Here is a 21,464-nt window from a genome sequence, read left to right as displayed (position 1 = left end):
GTTTTCTCATTACTGCACTATGGAAGAGAAATATTTGTAAAGTTGCCTGAACTCGTGGATGGAAAAGCATCAAGGCAGAAGCTTGTAGAGAATCTGTTTTTCTTCCAACTGCAAAGCAGCGGTAAAATATGTCTGAGCACGAGGTATTTATATAAATACATATCCATGTTCTACAGTTACATGGCAGAGTCACATGCTTGGGCTTGTTTGGGGCAAGTCAGCTTGAAATGTTGCTTGCCCCACTTTATATACCAATTTTCAATATACAAGGAAAGAGAACATATTTATCTAAGATTCTTTTGCACACATTCATATTTGCAATCTGAGCAACACCAATCTTACTAAAACAACTATTTTCCTGATTTTTAGGTCTGGCATACATATATCTACCATCTAATAAACAGAGGCGGTTTTTGGTTGATGCATGCTGTCATCATATTTATTTCTTGTATAATCCTTTATTGCTGTTAACACTGCCTATAATAGGATGCATTTTAATCTGTAGAATATAATTGTGGCAGTTAAAATTGATTTATTTCTATCAGGAATATTGTGATATTTGCTTGCTCACATCTCCCCTGGGCTAGCCAGAATGAAGGCAGATATTCCTAACCTCTTTTTTATGTTTTGCTAACCCAGTGATATTTAAGGAACCTTTTAATTTCAGTCACAATAGACTACAGAGATTGGGAAAAAGATGGCCTGTTGTCCTTGACTTCCAAGGGGCCCGTACAGAGCTGTGTACACAAATAGCGCTATATAAATAAAAATATATGTACAAAAATAAAATGACATTTGAGGACTAAAGCTGGCCATACACGCACCAATACTATTGTACGAAACCTCGTTTCGTACGATATTCGGTGCGTGTATGGCATGTCGGTGAGTCGACCGATATCGCAGGAAGCTGCTGATATCGGTCGACTCGCCGATCGGACCGGTTAAAAGGTTTTGATCGGGCGCTATAGAAGGCGCCTGACCAAAATCTGCTGTCAGGGCTGAATCGGCAGAAGGAGGTAGAAATCCTTTTGTTTCTACCTCCTTATCTGCTGTTTCAGCCCTGACGGTGTGTGGGGCGGTCGCACGAAACATCGTCAGATCGCCACGTGTGTGGCCACCTTAAAAGTGGCCATAAACAGAAAAATCAGCTTGTTTGGCAAGGTTGGCAAACGAGTGGATCTTCTCCCGATATGCCCATCTAAGGCATAGACGCAGTCGGACCGAGGACCGGCAGTCTGATCAAGATCTGGCTAATTTAAGACCAGACATTGGTTGGGTAGGCCCATTGGGGGTGCCCATACATGAGCAGATAAGCTGCCGAACTGGTCTGAAAGACCCGAATCGGCAGCTGAAATCTGCCCATGTATGGCCACCATGTTAAAGCCAAAAAAGACCAAGCAGCTGGACCATATTGCCATGCTTGTACCTCCATCAACAAAAGCCCTGCCTTGGTTTACCATAGGGATTTAAGATACACTCATGATCAGAGCAACTGATACTTGGATAAAGGGTCAGTTATCCTTTATCTGAAAGGCTCGTTTACATTTACTGCACTGCAGCCCAGAAATGTCAACTTTAGCAAGATAATGGAGGCGATAAGAAAGCTCATTTGAAGCAGAGCAATCACAATAATTGAACAGAAAATAATACTCCACTGTTAAAAGCTTGGGCCAAAAAAAAACCCATGAGCATAAGTTTGGTGCGGACATAAGATGGATGTGTTTCTGTGGGCAAGGTATAAGCAAATAAAATGTGAATATTTACATTATTACACTATTATCGATTCAAGAGTTCAAAATAGAGACTCATAAAGAGCAATGGTGGAGGTCTAGTCAGCCAGTTACTTTTAAATGGGCTGAAAATTCTGCTGAAATCTGGCATTTTAGGAAGACATTTTTAATCAATGATAGATTTGGTTTTGTTAAATATGTTTTCTCTGACGGTGATTTTTGAACCAGTATGGGACCTGTTAGCCAGAATGCATGGAACCGGGGTAAAAATTGTAGTATTGGTCTCCAGTGCTCAAAATGGACATAACAAATAGAGAAAGTCCAAAGAAGAGCCAGTAAGTTGATAAAGGGCATGGAAGGTCTCATTTAAGATTTAATACTGGCCAAGCTAGGAATGTTTGCACTGGAGAAGAGGCACTTAAGGGAGTATATAATAACTATGTGTAAATATACAGGGAGACCATACAACTCTCTAATGCTTTATTCAGTGGAAGACCCTTAGAAGATACAAGGCATTGCTTGAGCTTAGAAGAAAGGACGTTTTAGCTTAAGGAGTAAAGGTGTTTCAAGCAATTCTCTGGCAGCTACATTCTATAGCTTCAAGAAAGGGTTGGATGTAGGGATGCACCGAACCCAGTTTTTCGGGTTTGACTGAACCCCTGAATCCATGTTAAGGGATTTGGCTGAATATAGAACCGAATCCAAATCATAATTAGTATATGCTAATTAGGATTTGGAAGGGTAAAATTTTACACTTTCGTGTTTATGCAGTGACATTAACCCTTCCAAATTCTGATTAGCATATGCTAATTTGGATTCGGTTCGGCCAGGACCGTGGATTCGGCCTAATCCAAACCCTGCCGAAAAAGGCCGAATCCTGGATCAATACTGAACCGAATCCTGGATTTGGTGCATCGCTAGTTGGATGCCTTAAGAAGTGAGAAAATACAAGGTAACTGTAATTACCTTAGTACAAAGCTGATGCAGGGGCTGGGGTCAGGAAGAAATGTAAGCAGTTAGGCAAGTTTCACTTGGACAAGAAGCTTGAGCTTGATTAAAGAGATACTGACACCAGAAATGAAACCTTTCATAACAATATCTTTGCATAATCTTTATAATTTTGCCCTAAAAGTATTTGCCCAATGCTTTTACATTATCTATCTGATCCCCCATCCTTCAATATGAGGGGGCTGCCATATTTGTGCAGCAGGAGGCCGTTAGCATTAGAAGCTATAACTGACAGGCTGAGAAGAGACAGTCAGGTTGGCAAAACAGTCAGGAGGAATTTCAAGTAACAATAACTTACAAAAGCAGCCCTATCAGCAAAAAATGATCAATATGACTTTTTATGTAGATTCATATTTTAAAAAGTAGTTATTTCATGTCAGTATCACTTTAGAGCTGGCCATACACGCACCGATAATATCGTACGAAACCCTGTTTCGTACGATATTCGGTGCGTGTATGGCAAGTCGGCGAGTCGACCAATATCGCAGGAAGCTGCTGATATCGGTTGACTCGCCGATCGGCCAGGTCAAAAGATTTTGATCGGGCACCATAGAGGGCGCCTCATCAAAATCTCCCTTCAGGGCTGAATCGGCAGAAGGAGGTAGAAATCCTATTGTTTCTACCTCCTTATCTGCCGTTTCAGCCCTGAACAGTTAGTGGCCGATTGTACGATGGGAAATCGCCACGTGTATGGCCACCTTAAGGCTCCTTTTTAATCTCAAGTCCTATGTTACTATGTAAGTGAATGAAACAGGTATGTATATATTATAGGAGAACAAAAACACTGGATTACTCCACTGTGTTGGATAATAGAAAAAAAAAGAATTGGTAGCTGCTACTATAACTAAAGTCACCTAAGTGATATGAGACTTAGTGACTCACTGCAAGTAATGGAAACGACTGATGAAATAATTTATAAGTAGGGTTTAATCTTTCGTCTTAAAGCACCTTTAAAATATGAAACCATAGTTGAATTAATTAAGCATTTCTTTACTACCTATTTGCATTTATAGATATAAGGGAAAGCTGCCATATTGCTACAGGTATAGGACCCATTATGCAGAATGCTTGGTACCAAGGGTATTCCGGCTAAGGGGTCTTTCCGTAATTTGGATCTCCATACCTTAAGTCTACTATGAAATCAATAAAACATTAATTAAACCCAATAGGATTGTTTTGCATCCAATGATGATTATTTATATCTTAGTTGGGATCAATTACAAGGTACTGTTTTATAACTACAGAGAAAAAGGAAATCAGTTTTAAAATTCTAAATTATTTGATTAAAATGGAGTCTATGGGAGACAGGCTTTCCGTAATTCAGAGCTTTCTGGATAACGGGTTTCCGGATAAGGGATCCCATACCTGTACCTGTATTAAGGTAAGGTTACAAATAAAACCATAGCAGAGATATCTGTTCCACCATAGCTAATGTTGTCTGTAGAAATAATTTACAAATTCCAAGGGGCACATAATTGCACCTCTTGCAACCGATGTTTGGAGCACCTGCACCTTTGGGATTTCATTACAGTCTGCACTTTCCACCTTGTGTTGCATCGGCACAAGATATGGAGCACAGCACTATGCATGGCAGCCTTCTACTTATACCTGCCATAAGTAGGTAGTATATATCCTGAATCTTGAACCAGCTGATGTGCAAGCTAGGTGGGCACAAGGGTAACGCTTACATGCCACCCCCAGCCTGCACCCCTGAATACATTTCTGCTTTACAGTGCTGTAAGATTAATATAACATAGTACAGGCTTTCTCAACAATGTCTCCCCCCCCCCCACACACACTTTTACATAACAGTTTCTTCAAGCTTGCTTAAGTTTTAGCCACACAAATCACAGAGAATTACAGAGGCACTAACTAAACCATTGTGCTCATGTGTGGCTATGTGATGACGGGTGTGAGATGCCATTGGAAAGCAACATAAAAATGTAGGACATGGTCACATTTGGCACATGGACACAAAAGAGTCAAAACACCATCACACTTGTGTACAGGACCCCTTCTGTTCATGCCGTACAAACAGCGAGCTGTTGAGTAGCTAGTAAATGAGCACTGGGAAATGAAGACGCACTGGTCCCTTTTCTCTTGGCGATTTAATAGCTTCCTTCATTCTTCGCCTCTCTCATGTTACTGAAAGAAGGTAATTTTTTTTTCCTGGCCATTTACTAATGCTCATTAAAGATTGGAAGGAACAAACAATGCTACCCCTCTGAGGCTACCATTCAAAGCCACTCTGCATCTCACTGTTCGAATACTTGAGACAAATTAATTATTCCTTAGTGAAAAGTATACAATTCCAACTCTTTATTTTCATGGGTGAGGGGGTGATTGCATATTGCTGAAAAGTCATCGGCGCAGTGGGAAAATCAGACAAATATGTATTTGCAGAAGAATACAAGGAATTACTATTTAAGATATTTTATGCCAGGTTTGTATTGCACTCTTTTGAGAACTGCCTCCAAACAAATGAAAGATGGAGGCGATTTATATTCAGCATTTCAATCGTGTTTGGAATATGACATCTAGGTTATTGAATCTGCAACATTAAAGTTGCTGCTGAACTATAAGTCCCTGAAACTGAGTACTCTAAACAGTTCAGCAATAGAGGAAAGAGTGCATCTGAGTTTTAAGTGCTATGAATAATACAGATGCAGTTGCCCACATTTTCAAATATTCTAAATTATTATTAGAAAAGTATGTTATATCCCAAAATACTTTTTATTCACAATGTAGCCCAAGCCATGAGAATGCATTATCAGAAACCCTACTGAAAATAATGACCTGAAACTAAGTGCATGGATGATTGTTTATACAAGAGATTTAGGGCAATTACACGCCAAGAGATTTGATCATAGCAATACTATGTTGCCTGTCCTGGGTAGCAATGAGAAAATCCACTACTATCCAATAGCAGGCCCACAATCAAATTCGAGATTATCATCATCTGAGACCCTTCTGTGCCATCCTAAACAAACTTTTATGCATTTACAATTACTGGGCTCCTTGCTGTTGTACCCACCTGATGGCTTCCTGGATCCTTATATCTGATAACCACCCCTTGGACATATCTTTTAATGCACCTGTGTGTCAGACACCACTAAGTTTGTAAGCTCTGAAGGACATAAGTATGCTGTGTCTGTAAACTTCTACGAAAAGCACAGTGTATAATTAGTAATTCTACATATTGTATATAATTACTAATGCTATATGTAAGGATAAATTGATTTTCCTGCATGGAGCCTTAATCATATTGCTGTGCTTGTTCCCCCTCTGGTACACAAAGGGTTAAGGGAAAAGCTGAAATCCCTGTCTCCAGGAACTGAAGAGGAATTAATTTGTGCGGTTGGTAGAGAACAATAAACTGCAGAGTAGAAATTCTCTGGAGATTCTAACTATGTACACACAGTGGAAATGTCTTTATACAATCAGCATCATCTCTGGATATCCTTTTCCCTCTTTCTTGTTTGTTTTTTTCTTAGCTGTCCTGGTATTTGAGAGACTTGGATGGTACCCTTCCTTGTTAAGACAGACTGCTAAGGGGGAACAACCACAATAAACCACTGGATGGTGGCTGTTTTGGCAGGGATGGGGTTATTCCCCCTATCACCCACTATAATGCCCTAATCTAAGGGCCCAGTGCATTGAAGGGGTCCCGCTCTTCTTTCATCTCCCGTAATGAATCCAGGCGCAGTTATTTACTCATGCTAGATTGCTCTTGACATCACCTTTCCCTTGCACTTTAAAGAGTCCCGAGAGGGATCCACTGCAGACTCCAAATGGACAGAGGATACATTTGGAAACCATTTTATCCCTCAATTACCAAGTGAGACGTATGGAAAAGATTTGCACTCCCTCAGAGTTTGCAAAGCAATTAGGCCATGGAAGCCTGAGAACAAGTGACACGATTCGAGCATGCATTGGTTAAAGGAGCAATTAGGTGGCCGGCACCGCATCCATGTGTACTTTATGTGCTGGCAAACACTGTAACTTTGTCAGAGGATTTATTATCTGCGTGCAAATTAGCTGTGCTGTTTCTTTAATAACACGCTGAATAGGGGAGCCCAAAAAATAATGCATCATTTCTAGACTGCTGGTTCAAAAGAAGATGGTTTAGACAGATGTTCATTAACATGGGAGAGAAAGAACGCGCAATTGGCATCTATTATTAAGGAATAATGACAATTAGCATGTAGTATTAAATAATAATGAAGTTGAAATGTAATGAGCAAAGTCATTGGTATGCAGAGAATTTGCATTGCCCAGCTTTGGAGAAAAAGCAATGCTGCTTTTTTTTTTTGCTATTTAATTCCAGAGGAGAATAAATGTAAACAGACATGGCTGTAAGTGGGGCTGAGAAGGGCTGAGGTTTATGGTGCATGGTACATACAGGAATCCTGTTGGTGGTAGAGAGCTAAGCACCTACATTTTTACAGGTCTATTCCACAAACAAAATAAGCAAACTTACTTCCTGCCCTTTAGAATACTCAAACACCAGCAAAATTGGGGTTGGGCACTGTTTGGGCCTATGTGTACTAAAATTGCCAGGTTCAAATTTGAATTCCAGTCCGGACCTGTATAAGGTTAATGGCATATGGTACATGCGCTTTTTCCCACAATGAGCTGCATGTGAAACTATTGCAATTAAGGGTGAAGACACACGGAGCTACTAGTAGCAGCTACTTTTTCATGGCTACTAAAGGCCAAAAAATACTCTGCCATAGACAATACTGAGAATTGCCTCTGCTAAAACATATGTTGAGACTGTTATCAGTAAATGATCAGCATTGTCTATTTTAGTAGCCACTACAAGTAACTGCTAATAGTAGCTCCATGTGTCTTCACCCTTAAGGTAATTGCATCAAAATGCGCTTCTTGCATTTCCATATAGTTGAGCTGGGCACCTACCAGCCTGCTGTACTGAATCAAGTGCTGCTGTATCTATTGAAACTAAGGAACCATGGAGCTACCACCACCTCCTGACCAAATGGTAGCTTTAGGATTCCTTTTGCACCCAGGCGCTGCACGCTTTCTAGCTTGTTGAAAGGTGGCAAAATGCTGAAAGATACCTTTGCATTGGAACTAATGGTAATTGAACTAAACAATAATTTCCTCACCTGCAGGTGCACTTACAGGCTCAATGCAAAGGTATTTTTCAGTAAAGCCGGGGAGCTAGAAATAGTCTGTGTCTGGCATGTGTGACAGTATAGTGTTCTAAATGTATGGTTTGTACAGGGTACCAATGACAACGTAAGCTTACAAGGCTTTATTTGTCAGCTATGCAGAAAAACAAAAAAAAAGGAGGGAGACTGTTTAACTTTACAATACTGCATACAACCCACATCTTTAAATCTATTTAAAAGATCCCAGTTATTCAAAATGGCAGCTTAGTTATATTTTAATATTTTTTAGATTATCTGACAAGCTATCCACAGTGATATATCAGAAAAAGGTTAAAACAGGTTACACAGTAGGCATAAGTGATTGCAAGAATAAAGAGAACATGATTCAGGAGGAAACTTAATCAGTCATTGACTGTCACTCATTAGTAACCATTGCCCATCTAGGTCGCTTAATGTGCAGATCTACTTCACATTAAACCCAACTGTGCTAATGCTTATACATTTCAGGACAACCACATAATTGCAGCACTTAGTTTTTGTTCTTACTCCTTCTTCCTGTAGATACTCATGACTGAATTATGGAAAAAGGATATAAAACATATAGGCTCAAAAATCATATGTATGCATTGAACTATTACTTATATGAAAACCTGCTGTCATACATGATCTTTCCATGTGAATTTATTCCAGATGATACTTTAATTCTATAAACAATATACTCACAATAAAGACTGTAGGGTAAACTGTGATCTGTGAACTGTGAAGTCCATTCTTCCTTGCTTTCAAATATTCCATTATGTTGTTCCACTACAATTGGCTAGATTGATTTCTGGGTGTTCTATTGAAGTGATGTCTTGCCTGCTCCCTGCATTTGGCAACATTTCTATTGGATCCTACATCATACTGATACTCCCCATGCCTTTCTGATCTTTGTGGCTGTGCTCTTCCTAGGATGACCAAGGCAGTCTAAAATATGCCCATGTTATGGGGACAAGTAGAGGGTGGGATGGGGTGACACCTAGGTTCCTTCCCCCCCTGCTCACCCTTCTGGAATATTTTGTTGCTGAATGCATGCAATGTTGAACTCAAGTGGGTAGCTGCAGGTCTCTGTGCTTCAAATCAGCGTGCAGAGGCCTGCAGCAATTCTGCAAATGAGGAAGGTAATGTCCAAAGTGTAAAAATCGAGTGCGCCTATTTTTGCACTTGCACTGAGGTGACTGTTATAGTCTTAACCACTATCAGGCATAGCTCAGCCAAATGTAAGATTTCATTTTTCTTGTAGGATAACAGTATTTATGAACCATTCCACCACACAGTTCTTGAGGGATTAATCTGCTATGTTTACGCTACACGCATCATATATATTATACATTTTAATATAGGATTTAATTATGTATAATGGGTGCCCGGTATTGCTTACTTCTAATTTATTTATTCATTCTGTTTTGTGTAAGTTCAAAGGAACATTCAGAATAAAGAGCAGCAGTTACCATTTAACTTGCCTATTATCCTCTCAGAGTGAAAATGTTTACACTCCAACTATATACAGATATATATATTTATTTATTATTGCTTACCCTTCCACCCCCACAGTAATGCATCTGTCTTCTGATGTTAACAGACAAGCTCCAGTGTCTTCTTTTCTGTGATACATAAAAGCACTCTAGTCATTTGCTGCTTGGTAATAAAATAAAGGCAATACGTGCAGCTATCTTGGCATAAGGAATATAAAAAAAGCTTTCTCTATGGAATCTCATCACAGGAAAAGGCCACCAATTCCTTTCCATCCTGGGAAACAGAGGGACAATGGCTTACTGTATTTGGAAGGACTGACGGCTATTTATCAAAGGCAATTTAAAAGATATATGATTTATACTTGGGATTATATATAAGGACGCTAATGTGTTTACCTATTGAACATTTTCAATCTAAACTTCAATTATTATACAGTGGTGTGAAAAACTATTTGCCCCCTTCCTGATTTCTTATTCTTTTGCATGTTTGTCACACTTAAATGTTTCTGATCATCAAAAACCGTTAACTATTAGTCAAAGATAACATAATTGAACACAAAATGCAGTTTTAAAATGAAGGTTTACGTTATTAAGGGAGAAAAAAAACTCCAAATCTACATGGCCCTGTGTGAAAAAGTGATTGCCCCCCTTGTTAAAAAATAACTTAACTGTGGTTTATCAATTTCAATTTTCAATTTCAATATCAATTTGTGTAGTCACCCCCAGGCCTGATTACTGCCACACCTGTTTCAATCAAGAAATCACTTAAATAGGAGCTACCTGACACAGAGAAGTAGCCCAAAAGCACCTCAAAAGCTACACATCATGCCAAGATCCAAAGAAATTCAGGAACAAATGAGAACAAAAGTAATTGAGATCTATCAGTCTGGTAAAGGTTATAAAGCCATTTCTAAAGCTTTGGGACTCCAGCGAACCACAGTGAGAGCCATTATCCACAAATGGCAAAAACATGGAACAGTGGTGAACCTTCCCAGGAGTGGCCGGCCGACCAAAATTACCCCAAGAGCGCAGAGACAACTCATCCGAGAGGCCACAAAAGACCCCAGGACAACATCTAAAGAACTGCAGGCCTCACTTGCCTCAATTAAGGTCAGTGTTCACGACTCCACCATAAGAAAGAGACTGGGCAAAAACAGCCTGCATGGCAGATTTCCAAGGGGCAAACCACTTTTAAGCAAAAAGAACATTATGGCTCGTCTCAATTTTGCTAAAAAACATCTCAATGATTGCCAAGACTTTTGGGAAAATACCTTGTGGACCGACGAGACAAAAGTTGAACTTTTTGGAAGGTGCATGTCCTGTTACATCTGGCGTAAAAGTAACACAGCATTTCAGAAAAAGAACATCATACCAACAGTAAAATATGGTGGTGGTAGTGTGATGGTCTGGGGTTGTTTTGCTGCTTCAGGACCTGGAAGGCTTGCTGTGATAGATGGAACCATGAATTCTACTGTCTACCAAAAAATCCTGAAGGAGAATGTCCGGCCATCTGTTCGTCAACTCAAGCTGAAGCGATCTTGGGTGCTGCAGCAGGACAATGACCCAAAACACACCAGCAAATCCACCTCTGAATGGCTGAAGAAAAACAAAATGAAGACTTTGGAGTGGCCTAGTCAAAGTCCTGACCTGAATCCTATTGAGATGTTGTGGCATGACCTTAAAAAGGCGGTTCATGCTAGAAAACCCTCAAATAAAGCTGAATTACAACAATTCTGCAAAGATGAGTGGGCCAAAATTCCTCCAGAGCGCTGTAAAAGACTCGTTGCAAGTTATCGCAAACGCTTGATTGCAGTTATTGCTGCTAAGGGTGGCCCAACCAGTTATTAGGTTCAGGGGGCAATTACTTTTTCACACAGGGCCATGTAGGTTTGGATTTTTTTTCTCCCTAAATAACAAAAACCCTCATTTAAAAACTGCATTTTGTGTTTACTTGTGTTATCTTTGACTAATAGTTAAATGTGTTTGATGAGCAGAAACATTTAAGTGCGACAAACATGCAAAAGAATAAGAAATCAGGAAGGGGGCAAATAGTTTTTCACACCACTGTATATGCTGCCAGAGTCAACTGGGCGTAAGGATTTTAGATACTGTAAATGGAAAAGCGCTTGAAAACAGTTTTAAGAAATGAATTCTCCGCATGGGTGAACTAGGAAAAGCAGATGTTGGGGTTCTTTGAATGATACTCTGTACATACTTTTGAGAGTAGCACTGGTCCTTCTAAACATATTATAAAACATTTAGAGGAGCCTGCTGCTGTGTGAAACTACAATACCCAGCATCCCCTGACAGCTAGGAATTAACCTGTGCATGCTTAAAACACGCTTAATTAATTTAAGTCACAATTAAATAGTTATGAATATACTGTGGATATTTACACATAGATCTGAAATTATATTAGAACCATTCATTTATTTAATTGAGGCGCTTTACTGCATGCACATAGAATGTGAGTAATTATATGTTAGATACAAAATTCAATTGCACTACACATCTTAGTACTATTTTCACTTATAGGTGTTGTTGTAAGACTAATTAGGATAGTGTTTTCCAAACTGTGGGGTTGATCTGGAGACTAGTTAGGGTAAGACATTGGGAGAATAGCCATTTGCTCTTCTAGATATAAGAGGTTAGAGGTAGGTTTGGGGAGAAGGACAGATACACTGATATTTTCCCATTATCTGTAGCCATTTAATAAAATGGTAGGACCTGGGCATAGGCCCCCTTTAAGGCGTGCTTGAAATGCAAAAGACTGAAAATCACAGAATTTCAGTTAATAATACAAACAGTGCTATAATCTCAGTTCTCTACATCAAAGCACTTTTGTTTTGTTTCTTTCAGCAATACCAAGGTAAGTATTTGGGAATAGTGTCTCCATCATCCCTAATTACATTTTGCCCTTGTGTTTTTTTTAAACTAAAGTTTAATTGGTGCAAAGGCAATCTAACTGAGGCCCAATCAGACTTAGCAAAACCTCCATCCCCAGTTACAGATTAGTCCATTCATTTTTTTTTTTTTGGGGGGGGGGTTACATTATATATGGAAAACACATTCATGGTCCCTGCTCATTCCCGCCTATATTTTTATACTGGGTTTTAATAGGAAGTTGCTTTGATTATTCCTTTAAAGTGTTGTAGTAATGTATGCGATAGTCAGTATACTAGTGCTTAAATAAGTAAATTATTTCATACAAAAGAATTCTTTTATAGTATCGTAGTTTGTTCTCTTTTTACTGCTAGTTTGTAAATCGTAAATTAAGGGACCTTACAACGGGGGTCATTTAAAGTGTATTTAATTTGCTTCAACACACACTGGAGAGCATTCTGAGTGCAGATTTGCACCAGAGGAAGAATACTTGAGATCTGAAACGTGTAGTGCTATACATCTCAAAATCAAGGCCGGAACTAGGGGTAGGCAAAAGAGGCACCTGCCTCTCCTTTCACTGACCCCTAGTTCCGTGCCCTTTCCCCCCTACCGCATCACCCCCCTCCAGCGGCCCAGTAACCCGGTTCATAAGCACGTGCCCACGGAGGATGAGCAGGTGGGGGGGGGGCAATCCGTCCGGGTTGCCTAGGGCGCCCAGCCATTCAGGCCCATCGCTGCTCAAGATCCATCTCTCCACTTTAAAGGAGAACTACACCCTAAAGATGAATATAGCTAGAAATGCCATATTTTATATACTAAACAGACTGCACCAGTCAAAAGTTTGTCACAGGACAAACCTAGTAGGTTTGTAAATATGCTAAATGACAACTTTTTATTTCAGGCAGTTCAAGAACCTACTAGGAATGACTCTATTTTGGACCTGGTGATTTCTAATAATAATGAACTCATCTCTAACATTTGTGTGGGTGAGCATCTGGGGAACAGTGATCACAACATGGTCTCCTTTGAGATAATGCTGCAGAGACAGCTCTATAAGGGAGTAACTAAAACGCTCAATTTTAGACGTGCAGACTTTGCCAGTATAAGGGCATCTCTGCAATGTGTCAACTGGGAAAGGCTTTTCATGGGGTTAGACACAGAAGGAAAATGGAACATCTTTAAAACATTGCTTTGCAGGTATACACAACAGTATATTCCCCTTGTAAGCAAGGAGAGGCATCGCAAAGCAAAACCTTTATGGCTGAATAAAAGTGTTAGTGTCAAGGTTGGTAAGAAAAAACGTGCTTTTAAAGCATTCAAGTTAGCTGGGACAGCGGAAACTTTCATCAGGTACAAGAAAGCAAATAAAGCATGCAAAAAAGCTATCAAGCAAGCTAAAATAGAAATGGAAAGGGATATTGCAGCTAGGAGTAAAAAGAATCCAAAATTATTTTTTAATTATGTGAATAGTAAAAAAATGAAGCAAGAAGGGGTGGGAACTTTATTATCACGGGGGGGGTACGTTGGTTGATGAGAACGGGGAAAAAGCTGAAATTTTGAACTCTTATTTTTCATCTGTCTATACATCTGAGGAGCCAGATAATGAAGGCTTCCCTTGTAATATGCCCAGTTCTAGTAATTTAGCTACTGACGCGTGGGTCACTCAGGAGGAAATTCAAAAGAGACTTGAACATGTAAAGGTAAACAAAGGTCCAGGGCCGGATGGGTTTCATCCCAGGGTATTAAATGAGCTGAGCGCTGTGATTGCCAAACCTCTTCACTTAATTTTTCAGGATTCATTGAGGTCTGGCATGGTGCCGAGAGACTGGCGGATTGCTAATGTGGTGCCGTTATTTAAAAAGGGATCCCGTTCTCAGCCTGAAAACTATAGGCCTGTTAGTCTGACATCAGTAGTAGGAAAAATTTTGGAAGGGGTAATAAGGGATAGGGTACTTGAATACATTGCAGTTCACAATACTATTAGTTTGTGCCAGCATGGTTTTATGCGTAACAGATCTTGCCAGACTAATTTAGTTGCCTTTTATGAGGAGGTGAGTAGGAACCTCGATGCTGGAATGGCAGTTGATGTCATCTACTTGGACTTTGCTAAAGCGTTTGATACAGTACCTCACAGAAGGTTAATGATCAAATTAAGGAATATTGGCCTGGAACATAATATTTGTAATTGGATAGAGAACTGGCTGAAGGATAGAGTACAAAGAGTGGTGGTAAATGGAACATTTTCTAATTGGGCCAGTGTGGTTAGTGGAGTACCGCAGGGGTCAGTCCTTGGTCCTTTGCTTTTTAACTTGTTTATTAATGGCCTGGAGGAGGGCATAGAGAGTACTGTTTCTATTTTTGCTGATGACACAAAATTGTGCAAAACTATAAGTTCCATGCAGGATGCTGCCGCTTTGCAGAGCGATTTGACAAAATTAGAAAACTGGGCAGCAAACTGGAAAATGAGGTTCAATGTTGATAAGTGCAAAGTTATGCATTTTGGTAGGAATAATATAAACGCAAACTATCTACTGAATGGTAGTGTGTTGGGGGTTTCCTTAATGGAGAAGGATCTAGGGGTTTTTGTTGATAACAAGTTGTCTAATTCCAGGCAGTGTAATTCTGTGGCTACTAAAGCAAATAAAGTGCTGTCTTGTATAAAAAAGGGCATTGACTCAAGGGATGAGAACATAATTTTGTCCCTTTATAGGTCCCTGGTAAGGCCTCACCTTGAGTATGCGGTGCAGTTTTGGGCTCCAGTCCTTAAGAGGAATATTAATGAGCTGGAGAGAGTGCAGTGACTGCAACTAAACTGGTAAAGGGGATGGAAGATTTAAGCTATGGGGTTAGACTGTTGAAGTTGGGGTTGTTTTCTCTGGAAAAGAGGCGCTTGCGAGGGGACATGATTACTCTGTACAAGTACATTAGAGGGGATTATAGGCAGATGGGGGATGTTCTATTTTCCCATAAAAACAATCAACGAACCAGAGGCCCCCCCTATAGATTAGAGGAACGGAGCTTCCATTTGAAGCAGCGTAGGTGGTTTTTCACGGTGAGGGCAGTGAGTTTGGGGAATGCCCTTCCTAGAGATGTGGTAATGGCAGATTCTGTTAATGCCTTTAAGAGGGGCCTGGATGAGTTCTTGAACAATCAGAATATCGAAGGATATTGTGATACTAATATCTACAGTTAGTATTACTGGTTGTATATATAGTTTATGTATGTGAGTGTATAGATTGGTAGGTGTGGGTTAGGTGTGCTGGGTTTACTTGGATGGGTTGAACTTGATGGACGCTGGTCTTTTTTCAACCCTATGTAACTATGTAACTATGTAACAGGAGATCCCCATCTTGGATTCTGTTAGAACTGTCCAGGACAGTGCACATGCTCAGTGCTGCTCTGAGCAGCTGTTGAGAAATTGAGCTTAGGGGCCTTTGCAAATTGTCAAGCAGAAAATGAGGCTGGCCTGTCATATAGGATCCAGGATCCTACATAGGATCCAGGTCAGACAGAATGCTGGGACAAAGGTAGGTCATTTTGAAGGCTGTTTAGAGTACTTTTACTGATAGAAAAAAAAAGGGTTTATTTATTATACTTATTCTCTAAGCCTCCCATTTTTGGATTTAAGGCACTGCTATGTGTGTGTATTATGAGATCTCTAATACTATTAGACATATAAATAACTTCTATTTAAAGGGCATGTCAACCTCAAAAATAATTTTTTTGCATAATAAAAGAAAACATAATTCTAAGCAATTTTCCAATATGAAATAATTAAAAATTTGTAGCGCTTTAAAATTTATTTGTAAATGTAATTGCTATTGATAGCAGCATTTGCTGAACTCCTGGTTGTTACTTTTTAAACAATGTTGCAACTGTCAGTCTCCTCCAGCAAGGCAGGTCTATCAGTCTGCTGCTTGTGTTACATGGTTTCAATAGTCAGAGCCACCAGGGCAGAGAATAGAAAAGGACAGGCAAACACTGCTTTTAATAGCAATTATATGTACAAATAACTCAAAAATCATTACAAATTTCTAATAAATGTATATTGCAAAGCTGCTTAGAATTTTGTTTTCTTTAATTAGGCCAAAAATTATATTTTGCGTTGCTTTGTCCTTTAAGAGGGGTGGTTCACCTTTAGATTGACTTTAAATTATAGAATGGCCTATTCTTAACAACTTTGCATTTGGTCTTTATTATTTATAGTTTTTGAATGATTAGCTTTCCTTTTCTGACTCTTAGGGCTCTGGCACATGGGGAGATTAGTTGCCCGTGACAAATCTCCCTGTTTGCGGGCGACTAATCTCCCCGAAATTCCATCCCACCGGGCAAAAATGTAAATCACCGGTGGGATGGCATACGTGGCGGCACGATTTCCCTGAAATCGTGTAAGTTTCCTCTCGAGGCAACTTCCGCGATTTCAGGGAAACTAATCTCCCCGTGTGCCAGAGCCCTTACTAGGTTTCAAATGGGGGACACTGACCCTGGCAGCCAAAAAACTATTGCACTATGAGGCTGTAATTTTGTTATTGTTACATTTTATTCCTTATCTTTCTATTTATGTCCTCCTCTATTTATATCCCAGTCTCTCTTTCAAACCACTGCCTAGTTGCTAGATTAAATTTGACCCTAGCAACCAGGTATCTGCTGACATTCCAAACTGAAGCACTGCTGAACTTAAAGCCAAATAATTCTAAAACCGCAAATGATAAAAATGAAGACCAGTTGCAAACTGTCTCAGAATAGGATTTTCTACATCATACTAAAAGTTAAAGGGGTCAAGAACCCCTTTAAGGTTGTTTTACACTACATGTACACTACTGCATTGAAAAGGCCCTGTTGGCTCCTTTTGGTCCTTCCCACTCTATGATGGTTATCTACTTGAATTAACAAACAAAACAATACCTCTCTATTTAATAAATATGCATCTTTGTGGCCCAATCAGTAACCCATACAAGCAGATTGCTTGATTACAATGTTTGGTGAACAATCACCCAATAAGAACAAAGCCCTGTTTGAAACTATGGTTCCCTACTACCTGTATATAGCTACAAAATAAGCTCTGCTCTGGTGAAGGATATCAAGTAAAACAGGATTGTGACACTTTTTAATGGATTGGTTTAATTACAGCCTTCAGCACCAGAAATATGAATATGATGATAGAAAGGGTATACACAGGAGAAGTCATATGCTATGAGGGTACTTCAGAATAATTGCTTTAATAGAAATATAATTATATATGTATAACATTCTCCTTTTTCAGCTAATCCTTTATGGTCTTCAAAGACAGCCTGTTTTCCCTGTGGCCCTGACATTTCCGCTACATCTAAAGAAAAATATTGGAGGTGCAGTATAGCCTGGGAGTTGAGTCAGTGCAAACAATGTGTAAATACCTTCATTCCGCTACAATTATTATATATTATGAGGTACAATTACTATATGCACTGTAAACATAAAAATGAATATCATTATTTTATAGAAGATACTTAAAACAATGTTCTCATTGCCTGCAAATGTGACCATATTCTATAACATTTCTAAGTGAATTTTCACATTAAGTACTATATTATTATTTCATGTTCTGCATTGTGTAATGCAAAGTGTATTCATCTTTGGGAGTCTTTTGACTCAATCAAGCAACCACTTGCCAACAGCACTTACAGAAGTGATAGTGATATCTGACAACAGTGCTGGTTATTATAGGATGGCATTTCATGATTTATAGAACAGTAATATTTTATTGGGCCCTCCATATTCTCTGAAACCATAGTTATCATAGCTATCATACTGAAATAATTTCTATGGATAATGCCCTTTGGGCTTTAAAAACAACAGGTACATGGGGGGTACAATGTGCCACAAATTATCAGAGCTATGGCCACTACTAAGAATAATAACAGTGCTATAAGCATGCCTTTTCAGTTATCTATTCAGGAGAAATAAACATCATTGCTGGCTAACAGATCATTGAAGTCATCTTGTGAATTTGGCCAGTTTTTTAAAAAATCAAACAATTTCATAGTCAGGAAGAGAAACAGGAAAAGAAACAGAACAACAACATCTCTGAGAGCCAGCATTTACTGGGGGATCAGATGATCTAAAACGCAACAGTGCTTAAATAAAGCAGTTTTAAAAAGCATAACTTGCCCTCCAGGGGTTTTGTGTTTATTACTATGAAAAGTTAACAGGACAAATGATGCCTGATATACTGTTTGAAGGGTAACCACTGCAAATAACTTAGCTGTAGGCTTCGCCTAGAAATTAGGGAAAATTGGAAACTATGCAAAACAAATGGTAACTTTTAGCTCAAGTGGTAATAGCACTCATTAAAGGACAAGGAAAGTCAAAATCTATTACGCACACTATTAAATAGTACTACTATTGCTGTGTAAAAACGCTATATTTCTGGCTTGCCTAATGAAAGATTTACAGAGATAAACATACTAGAACCTACATACTTGTTTCAGTGAATGGCGCCGCCATCTTGTCCAGCATGTCTGTATGGGCTATTGCTGAAAAGCACTAGACAGCCCCCCCTACGATCCCCGCACCTGCTCAAAATCCCCTCCCTTGATATGTTTGCCTGACACTTGCATCACCCCCCCCCCGCCCCCGCATCGGGTCTGCATGTCACAAAGTTTAGCAGAGTTTAGAATCGCCGCCCCCCCCCACTCCCCGCACCTTCCACAAACCCCCCCTGCTCCCCGCTCCTGCCATAAACCCTCCCGCTCCTGCCACAAACCCTCCACCGCTCCCCGCACCTGCCCCCCCCCACCTTCCCCTCAGCTCATTGCTACTCACTCCCCACATCTGTCGCCTGCCAGGTGTGCATGTCAGCATGTTTAGCATCCTCCGCCACCGCTTACCGCTCCTTGCTTCTGGGTCTCCTGTTGGCTGCATCGCCATGGCAAGCAGACGCTCCTGCTGTGTGCGCATGTGCACGCTATGGATCTGGTCCTATTGTCAGTGCAGGAGCATTGCATTATGGGAATCTTCTCTACCCTACTCAGCGTTTTTTTTTCCTGTTTGGCTTCTGATCTTCTGAATGGGAGAAATATGGGGAGACTTAAGGGCACTATTGAGACAACTGAAGGTATGCCTGCAGCTTGAGATTAACTCTTTATTAGCCTTTCCTTCTCCTTTAACTACCATTTCAATACATTGTGGGAAAAAGTAAGTGGATCTACAGCAAGTGCTAATGTTAAAATAAATACGAATAAGGCTTTACAAAAAAAACAAAAGATGTTGGTTAGTGCACAGTATTTGCTGGGAATGTTTGGAGTTAAGTTGGAATAAATAAACCTTACATTTATCCTATCTGCTAGGATATTTGCTAACTGGGCTTTCTTAAAGCTTAGAATAATTAAAATTAAAGTACTGTTGCCCTGCACTAAAGTAAAAGTTGTGTGTTTGCTTCAGAAAGAGTACTGTAGTTAATAGAAATAGCTGCTGTGTAGCCATGTGAGCAGCCATTTAAATTGAAAAAAGGAGAAAAGGCACAGGTTACATAAGCAGATAACAGATGAACTGTGTAAAATACAATGGGAATCTGCTACTTATCTGTTATCTGCTTAGTAACCTGTGCCTTTTCTCCTTTTTTCAATTTAAATGGCTGCCCCCATGGGTACACAGTAGCTTTGTTTATATAAACTATAGTAGTCTTTCTGAAGAAAACACACAACTTTTACCAGTGCAGAGCAATAGTATATAATATATTATTTTGATACACTTTAATTTTTTGGAGTTACTGTTCCTTTAATTTAAAGGGCATGGAATGACTAGCATGGTGGCTGGGAGGATAGCACTGCTGCCTTTCAGAGCTTGGGTTTGAATAATGTCTCTGTTCAGTGTGTCATTCTTGCAGGGAAATATTAAAAAAGGCAACTAAGTTTCTATGTCTTCAAATGTAAGTCTATACACTTGGAGAATCAAAAATTCCCCCACTTGCCCACTGGCGGGTCCAGCCTCCTCTATTGTTATGCCACTGCCTATAACTCTTTAAAATTGTCCAAGGGAGCTCACCATCATTAAATTATTTTGCAAAAAGCACTGTATAAATATAGCAGCCCAGTGCATGCTGTGAATGGGCAGAAATAAAGGGGGGGGGGTTTATCTTCAGAGGCAGAGACCTCTGGTGCAGAAGCACAAACATAAGGGGCTCATTTATGGACGCTGCATAGTAACCCAGAAGCAATCAATAAGTGCTTTTCAGTCAGGTGCAGGTAGAACAATAAAAGCAAATGTATTATTGTGCCCAGGTGCCAATTTGCCCAGTGTTAATAGCAGGTGTTCTGTCTGGGTGCAATACTGCATTATTATGATTTATCTGTCAGGCAGTAGTACAATGGTCATGTCTTCACAAACAATTTTCACAGGCATTTATTGCTCAGTACATGCTGTTAGCAAATCTGCTAAGGCATACCGGCATAAATGAGCCCCATCCTGCAGCATTTGTAGTTCTTTGTTAAGCTTTATTTCTTCTTTAAAATGATCCAAGAGCACAGGCAAGTGTTAAACATCTTACAATTAGCAATGTGTTCTTAGTGTTGGCAACAAATGCATGCATGTATTGGTCGCCTACTTTTGCTGGAACCTCCAAGATACTGACTGTCCGAAATTTCTGTGCAACATCATATATGTGACATATATGTGACATATATGTGACAATTTCAGGAAGCCATAATATTTAAAAAAAAATTCTGAATGTGAAACTACTGAACATAAAAGACCAAAAGATGGTGCTGTTGTAAAAGGACAGTCAGAAAGACAAACGCTTTCTCACCTTTTCAGAATCAAGTGACAGGTTCTTTTTCTTCCTAATGTAATCAAAGCAATATAAACATTACGTGCTGGATTTTTACTTAATGCACCTCTGCTATTCATGTCTCATTTAAACAACATCAATATCCCTTTATTATTTAGATAAAGCCATTTTCCATTTTATGCGTTAACAAATCTCCCCAAAGCCTCATCACTGTAGCGTTCTCAGGGTGCCAGAGCAGTGCTATTAATTAAGCATAATGTGGCTGCCCGCAGGAGTGGGTATTTAGTTATGGAAACTGTTGTAGTGGGATAGATTTAAGGCCCGGGGAAAGGCCAATGACTATTAAGCCTGTTAAGGCACTGACTGTTCATTAGTTTCAATTTGTCAAGAGAAAACTAACAAGTGGTTGAATAAAAAATAATAAAGCCCC

This window comes from Xenopus tropicalis, chromosome 4, assembly GCF_000004195.4.
Source record: "Xenopus tropicalis strain Nigerian chromosome 4, UCB_Xtro_10.0, whole genome shotgun sequence".
NCBI classification, from domain to species: domain Eukaryota; kingdom Metazoa; phylum Chordata; class Amphibia; order Anura; family Pipidae; genus Xenopus; species Xenopus tropicalis.
Note: the sequence above shows the minus strand (reverse complement) of the source record.